This window comes from Aegilops tauschii, chromosome 3, assembly GCF_002575655.3.
Source record: "Aegilops tauschii subsp. strangulata cultivar AL8/78 chromosome 3, Aet v6.0, whole genome shotgun sequence".
Taxonomy (NCBI): Eukaryota; Viridiplantae; Streptophyta; class Magnoliopsida; order Poales; family Poaceae; genus Aegilops; species Aegilops tauschii.
In genome coordinates, this window is record NC_053037.3 from 562,015,533 (window position 1) to 562,023,952 (window position 8,420).

Below are 8,420 nucleotides of genomic sequence, written 5' to 3' on the forward strand. Positions count from 1 at the left end.
TGAAGCAGAGGGCTGGGGCTGCTTGTGTTTCCCGCACGGGGAAATTTTCTCTCATGAGGTAAAGCATGACGAGGTTCCCGACAAACGTGATGGAGACCGGAGCAGATGTGGTGGTAGACATGGCGCGCAGAGGGAGATGAGATCGGGCTGTGATTACCAAGTCGTAGAGAATGATTTGTCGTGCTTAGAGCATCTTCAACAGAGGCGCAAAAATATTGAGCGCTAAAATAGTTTTACAGCGTCACTGTAGCACTTTTAGTGCGCCGTGGCCAACATTGGTTTTCCACATGCCCAAAACGCGCGCCAAAAAAACACGTAGTGCAAATTATGAAGCGCGCGTGGTCCGGCGCTCAACATTTGCAGCGTGTGATAGCGCTTTTAAGCGTGTGTGTTAAATTCTTTTGCACATGCACTATTTTGCAGCATCTGTTGGAGCCTCTCTGGTACCCAAAAAAGGACGGTTTTTAGCGTGCGGAGCAGTTTTTGGACGCCTGTTGGAGATGCTCTTAGCCGCAATGGATTTCCTTGTATTTTTTAAACACAATATAGACGCAGACGCTCATATATACGAGCATGCACTCATCCCTATAAACGCGCGCACACACACACTAGGCCTATGAGCACCTTCGAGAGACTGAACCGACACGTCATCTCGAGATTGACGAAGACGCCATAGACGCCTTCGTTGTCGACGAGAACGTCTACTCCTACTGAACGCACCTCGCTGGATGGCCTGAAATAAATCCAGGAAAATGTAGGCACCAATGTCAAGTCTAGAAGTTGAACTCTGATGAGATGGGGATACCACTGTCCTTCTAACTATCCAACCATAATTTAGTTCACGATTTCCTTGTATATATACGACGATACTTGATGGCCAAGATTACAGAGGGATTACACCGAATCATTCTACACGATCACGTACGTTATCAACACAATTACAACCGAATCAGTTAGCCATAACTACCTGATATGAAACGGTTACAACAACCATTGACAGGCAATCAGTAGGCACCAGCTAGTGAGTTCTTTTTTTATTGCGGAAAACCAGCTAGTGAGTTTGGCACATGGTCTAGTATGAGTGAAAAAGGTTATCACTGACGGGAAGAAAATGGGAACTGGCAATGGTGACTGAACTGCCGGCGACGGGCAGGAGATAACCGATGCACATCAGGGCGACAACATTACCGAAGATGTGGCCCATCAGCGCTCAATTTTCTCTTCGAGTCGTTGGTTCATGATCAATGACCGTCTGTTGGGTAATCTGAACATTTACTACTCCTAATGTGACTTATGCACTTGAACAGAGGGAGTAGTTTGTTCTAGTAGGTCTCATGTCCTTTTAGATTACGAAAACTTCAGAAAAAATATCATAAAAAAGAAAAGTTCAGAACGTACTCAGTTAATTCTCCGTACATATTGTAGTGGTATTTGAGGTCGGCTTTGTGCCATGTGTTGTGCTTTCGGTGAGAGTCTAATTGTAAGGGTGTTAGTCCTAGGTTATATAAGCATTTGTAAATCACAAGAAAAAAGTAAAGAGATGGTTCCAGTAATGGTACACATTTACATAAGATTTACTTTTGCTAATTATTCATTGTCTCCTCTAATTTACATAAGATGGTCTCATCTAATTACTTTCCAGCAATTTATAAACCTCGGTATATAATTTATTCATGCCATTTGATAGGTACACACGACTTCGTGCAAATAAGACCCTACAATTGGTCCTAATGAACCATAGAGTAACGCAAGTAGCCCCTGGTTATAACTGCCACCTAGTCGGTCCTGCTAAGCCCGAAGAGGGTGCTAAATACAATACTGGAAAAGAAGCAGTAGAACAGGATTTACGTTGATTTGTGATAGAGTACAAATTGTGATTTCGTAATATAACTGAATCTTCCACACACTGAGAGGATATTGAACATAATGCAGGGCTTCCTCCCATATTTATCAGCAAACATGTGCCCCATGGCACTCAAGCGATGATAGAGACAAGGCTCACAAAGAAAACCGGCATAGAACCAAATGTCCTGTTCTTGCTTTGCGGTTTTCAAGTCCCTAATCTGGTACGCTGTAACGAAGGTAATCACTGGCTACTGCTGGTAGTTGAGCCATACATTTATCCCGCTCTTTCACTAGTCTGGCTTCTTTTGCATCGGCGGAGCTACGTACAGTCCTGGGGTGGCCACTGCCCCCCTGCCCTGGCCTAATTACTGAAGGGAATTTTTTTTGAGGGTTAAATTATAGAGAGTTTAGCCATTTGCCCCCCCCCCCCCCCCCCGACAAGATGTGTATTTCTTGTATCCCCCCCCCAAAGATCTTCTGCTAGCTCCACCACTGTTCTTTTGTGCTCACATGTTGCATGTAACTTGTGATATACTAGTGTTTTCAGTTCCCTCCCACATCTCAAACACGAAAACATGATTGCTCCCACAACTCAAACATGATACAAATGGAGAGGCCTTTAATTTTGCGGCATTCCTATTCAAAGCTGCTTATATGTAATCAAGCATGTTATCGGAGCTCATCATAATTGTGCTGAAGTTGGTCATCACTTAGTTGTGGAGCAAAATGCGTGTCGAACTGTATAAGAAATTAACTTATGATTTCATAATATCCGTATTACACATGAATATAAATAATATGGTTCAATAACCATTGAAAACATTATGCTAAATTGCGTACCACCTATGAGGGAACTATATTTAATTTGCTTTACTTTGTGGAAATTTAATTATTGCGCTATCACCAAAACAACATAATATTAATGACCAAAATGTGTTATTTGTATGGACCTTAGACCAATACATAGAGTTTAATCTCTTTTTTGCGGGAAACATAAGTTTAATCTAAGATCACAAGATAGCCAATGTTTTTTTGTGATTCTATATCAGGACATGTGATTAAAAATCTTGTTCGTATTGCATTTACAGTTAGAAAAATTTATTGTTGTGGTCCAAGTAGTAATGTGGGTTCACTGAAGCATTGTTAAGATGATGTATCTGTTATAGTAAGGCTCCATTAGACGAATGATCAGATGGTGTTACATACAATTATAAAGATAATATTAATGCTGAACAGATTATATGGTTTTGAGTATCTATTGATTGTGCGGGCTGTTGATATAGTAATGCTTTACTAGATCAATGAATGCATGATGTTAGGTATTGTACCACTTTCTTTATATTAACACAAAATGTTCCGATTATCATTAAATATTCACTTGGTTCAAAAACACAAGTTGCCTATATGGCATTGGAAAAGTAGATCTATACACCAGCAGTCAAATGCGAAATAGAAACACAAGTATTTGTAGTATTAAAGCACTTGCATTTATACACAAGATATAAATACATGTATATCTGACATTTTTATGCTGCGTATTTGTTAGTATTAAACCACTTGCATTTATACATGAGATAGAATTACATGTATATCTGACATTTTGATATCATGTATTTGTTGTATCTAAAATGCTTGCATTTGTACACGGGATAGAAATACCAACATGTCCAACATTTTGATACCATGTATTTGTAGTATTAAAGCTCTTTCATTTATAAACGAGACACAAATATATGTATATCTGACATTTTGATATCACGTATTGCAGTATTAAAGCACTTGAATTTATAGTGGAAATGGAAATATATGTATATCCAACATTTTGTTATCACATATTTGAAGTATTAAAGAACTTGCATTTATGAGACACGAATACTCTTATATCTGTCATTTAGATTCCTCATGATTCATCTCATACATTCAATGGAATCTCGAATGAACATCTCTATAAATAGCACAGACCGTTTCACATCAATCCTGAAGAACCACAAGCAAAGCAAAGAAAAGTTTAATCGTCTTGGCCATGGCGTTCAATAGAGCACAATTGCTTGTTGCCTTCGTTCTGGGTTTGCTCCTCATGTGCCACGGTAAGTTCAGATACTATCGTAAGATCATATATTAACTCCAATTTATACATATACATACATATATATCATAAGCTCATGGGTTACACATTTTTATGAAATTTATATATGTGTGTGCATTTGGCAAATTGATCATAGTGGTATCATGCAAGTACATGTATTAATTAAAGTTCTGGGTGTTAAACTCTCTGATGCAGGTGCGGAGGCTTTCCATCAGCTTTTCTCCTCCATGAACAAGGATTACAACCACGGATGCATGGACTGGAAGGAATGCATGAAGAGTTGCCAAAAGGGGGGGTTCGACGGCGGATTCTGCATACTCTCCAAATGCACCTGCTTCAAAAAGGGTATGCATGCACCACCACCACAACACAATGCGCCGGAGTTGGCGCCATCCGAAGGGCCATCGGAGGCAAAAGCCATGTTCGCAAGGAAAGTTTACATGGGTACGGGTAATTGATTCGGTGGCTAATTTTCGCGACTCTATAAAAATGTTATGTGTGTAAGCAACTAAGCACGAATAATTGATCGCCTGAAAATATGCAGAATTGGAGTAACGAAAGAAATGACAAGAAAGAAGACTCTTCAATCTGAGACCGTGCTTAAGTGAGTTATGGTCGGTTTTATCAAATCTGCCATGTTGTCATGGCTTTTTACATCATCAGTGTTTTGGTTATCTCTATTACATTTACATGGATTGGGATCCCATGCTTCACTAATTGGTAGGAAACTAGCCCAACAAACTCATGCACATAATCCAACAATAAACACTGTAACATCGCAATTTTTAGAATGTTTAAAAATTATTTTCTAAAAAGCAAGGCCAAAAAATGTGTTTGTTTTATTTGGTTAAGAAAAGCTTAAATTGAGTTTTCATACATTTGTAGGATTTAGTTTGAATTAAAGTTAACCCAAATTAAATTTTTAATTGTTTTGTACATTTTTAGTTGGGTTTTATCCTTCTCGTTTTTGACATATTAAAGTATGCTACTCAGAATTTTCTTTGGATTTTTTTGAACTTCATTTGATTTTATATTTGAGTCTTTATTCACTCTCTAGATTTATGTAAAAAGAAATTCATTTCTATTTCCTTCTCTCTTCCCTGGGTGCAACCCACATTATTTTGTCTTGTTCGAAACCAAATGGGCCTAGCCCAATCTGCATTTCTGTCTTACCAACCTCTCTCGCAGGTCAACTACCCCCTTCTATATTTTTTCCTACTTTCCCTTCCTTCCTCATGGGTCTGGCTGAATTGCCTGGCACCCAGGCAAACGCCTCTTTTCCTTACTCTTCATCTTCCTTTGTACTAGTAATCGTGCACATGCAATGCACGTCTTGACTAATATTACAAACATACGTGAGAATTAACATGCATAGAAAGATATTTTGATTGCACTTAAAGGTTATCAATTAATATGCATATCTAATATTACAAACATACATGCGAGATTATATATGTGGGATTAACATGTGAAATAAACCAATTTAGCGTTGGTTCCGTTTTAAGCATGTGGTTTTGGAAATGAAACAAAATTGCCCATTCATGATATGTAGTAGTCAAGACGATCTCAGCATAACCACCACTTGCCTTGTCTGTATTGTACCATCTATATAAATTATTGTATTTGGAAATAGTATGAACTTGTGCCTATCTAGTCAAGCATATGCGTGTGTTGCTTTCTTGCCATGCATGCATGACATAAACTAGAAGCGTACGCGCGCTTGTTGTGTCGTTTGGTTAAATTGCTTGTGGCTGGGTGGGAATTCGCTGGGTGGCATTATTTTGTTGATTGTTTTGTTCATATGGTCTTGCAGCCGAGCCATTGTAAAAATAAAAATATATAGATTAGGGATGGCAATAACTCTCATATATAGAGCATTTATCATCTCTTGTTTTACATATTCAGCGGTGATAGCATTGCCACTAGAACTACAATGACCTATCGCTATTACATTCAGTATCTGAGCAAAGCTAATTGAGTCCAAAATGGATACTCATCCCCTACACATGTCCTGAGAAAAAAAATGCAATATGGCCAGTAATCAAGTAAGATTCTAGCCTGAAGTGATTGGACAACGCACTTTAGAAATAGTATGAAATGACATCTGAAGCTGCACGCTGACATTGCAGATTTTTATATAGTCACTACTGGAATCAGGATCTTTGCCGTCAGCCAGCTCTTTGCCGTGTGCTAGTTGACGGCAAAGAAGGTCTTTGTTATCAGCTTACAGAAAACTCACGGCAAAGAAAGAGCTGACAGCAAAGATCATGTTTGCTGTCAGCTAGCAGATGGCAAAGAGGGAGGGTGGCCCACTAACGAGAACAACCTAACGGCCACTTTCTTTGCCGTCTGCTAGCAGACGGCTAGTAGACGGCAAAGAAAGTGGCCAACCTAACGGCCGCCCCCCCGGCCCCACCCCACTAGCTACGCTCTTTGTTGTCTGCTAGCAGACGGCAAAGAAATTCTCAATATGCCACCTCAGACCCGCGGCCCACCCCTCTCTCTCCCCTCACCTCACCCGCGCCGCCCCCGTGCCTGCGCCGCCGCCACCCCACGCCGCCCCCATGCCCGAGTCGCTGTCGCCCCGCGCCACCCCCGTCGCCGGCCGCCCCGCCCCGCCCCGCCCCGTGCCCCAGCCGCCGCCGCCCCATGCCACCCCCGTCACCGGCCACCCCGCCCGGGCGCCCCGCCTCGCCCCGCCCCGCCCCGCCCCGCACCGTCGCCGCCCGCCCTTCCCCTCGACCTCCTCAACCCGCGCCCCTCCCCGTGGCCTGCCTCCTCAACCCGCGCCCCCTCCCCGTGGTGAGTTATTTTTTCTTCTTCTGTTTTTTAGATTTAGTTTATGTTAGTTTAGTTTAGTTTAGTTTAGTTTAGTTTAGGTTAATTTAGTTTAGTTTAGGTTAATTTAGTTTAGTTTAGGTTACATTTAGTTTATAGTTTAGTTTAGGTTTTTTTTCTATTTTTAAGAATAAACAAGAAAGATGAAAAAAAGAAGTAAAAGAAGAAGAAGAAGATGATGATGATGGAAAAAAAGAACAATAAGTAGTAGAAGAAGAAGATGATGAAAAAAAGTAGAAGTAGAAGATGAAAAGAAGAAGTAGGAAAGGTAGAAAAAGAGGGCCGCTGATGGTCGAGGGTCGCCAAGTGGTCGAGGTGTAAGTGCATCTAGTGCCCCTTAGTGATTTTGGTGTATTGAAGACTTATAGGTTAAGGGACTAATGTGTTTATGAGTGTACACAGGTCTATAAGTCTATGAGGAGTTTGATATTTACAGAGAAAGTAGACCCCTAAAAATGAATATCTTCGATTGAAGACTTTGGTTTTCTGAAGACTTTCTGAAGACTTTGAAAGTGAAGAAAATGGTGTGACCTGAAGACTTGGTATTCATACGAGAAACATGAAGCGTGAAGACTTTTGTTTTCGTAGTTTCATTTTCTCTTTCTTGAGTCATAGGAAACACCGTACTGTTAAAGGGGGTCGAGGAAATACTAAGGAAAAATTTCCATGTGATGCTCAACTCAAATCCTACACCTACCAATCCCTTCGAGTGAAGCCACTGGAAATCTCATACAGCTCAGTCAATTTCTTCAGTGACAAAGACGAAGTTCTTCTGGTCTCTGAGGAATTTGTTCTGACTGAGGAGTTAGGAATTCGCTAGTGCGGATTGCCTACACAGTGAGGAACATGATAGCCGTGAGGAATTTGAACCTCAAATTTCCGACCGTTGCTGTGCTATGCGCCAGCTGTCCCAAAATATCTACCCACCTAACGGGCATATCATTGAAGGGCATTTATGTCTTATCATGTCGGGCTACTCCCTAGGCTATAAATAGCCGCCCCCTACAACCACTAGGTGGTTGGCTGCTCCGAGAGAAACTGACACTTGTCATTTGGGAGCATCCCATCCTCCGAGGACTTTGAGTGCAAAATCATCAAGTGAGGAAAACCCAAACCCAAACACCTACAAACCCAAAGTGATTGAGCATCACTGAAGAGATTGATCCTGCGTGGATCCGACGCTTGTTACCTTTGAGGACTGTGCATCTTCCAGACGGTTAGGCGTCATGGTCTAGAGCATCCAAGAGGAAATTGTGGATCACCGAGTAACCGAGTTTGTGAAGGTTTGGAAGTCACCTGAAGACTTACCACGAGTGGTTGGGCGAGGTCTGTGTGACCTTAGCTCAAGGAGAATACGGTGAGGACTGTGTGTCCGGGACTGTGTGTCCTCAGGTTTAAATACCTAGCCGCTCCAACCAGACATACAACTGTCACAACAGTTGGAACTGGTCTACCAAATCATTGTCTTCACCAAGCCTACTGGTTCTATTTCCTCAACTCTTTCATTTCCTCATTACTGTGTTGTGCACTTGTTCATATCTGTTTTGAAGACTTTGACTGGAGACTTTCTCAATTTCCTTAGTTCAATTTCTTCAGTTTGATTGTCTTCATCCTGTGTTATCCTGTGTTTACGCTTTCTGTACTCTGTGCT

General features: G+C 41.2%; 1 long non-coding RNA gene across 1 annotated transcript; it reads left to right on the plus strand.

The window, feature by feature from the left end:
- The first annotated feature begins 3,752 nt into the window (after positions 1–3,752).
- On the plus strand, positions 3,753–4,523 carry LOC120976214 (uncharacterized). The gene is made up of 2 exons (XR_012181052.1): positions 3,753–3,932; positions 4,127–4,523. It is a non-coding gene; the product is annotated as an uncharacterized lncRNA (long non-coding RNA).
- Positions 4,524–8,420: the final 3,897 nt, after the last annotated feature.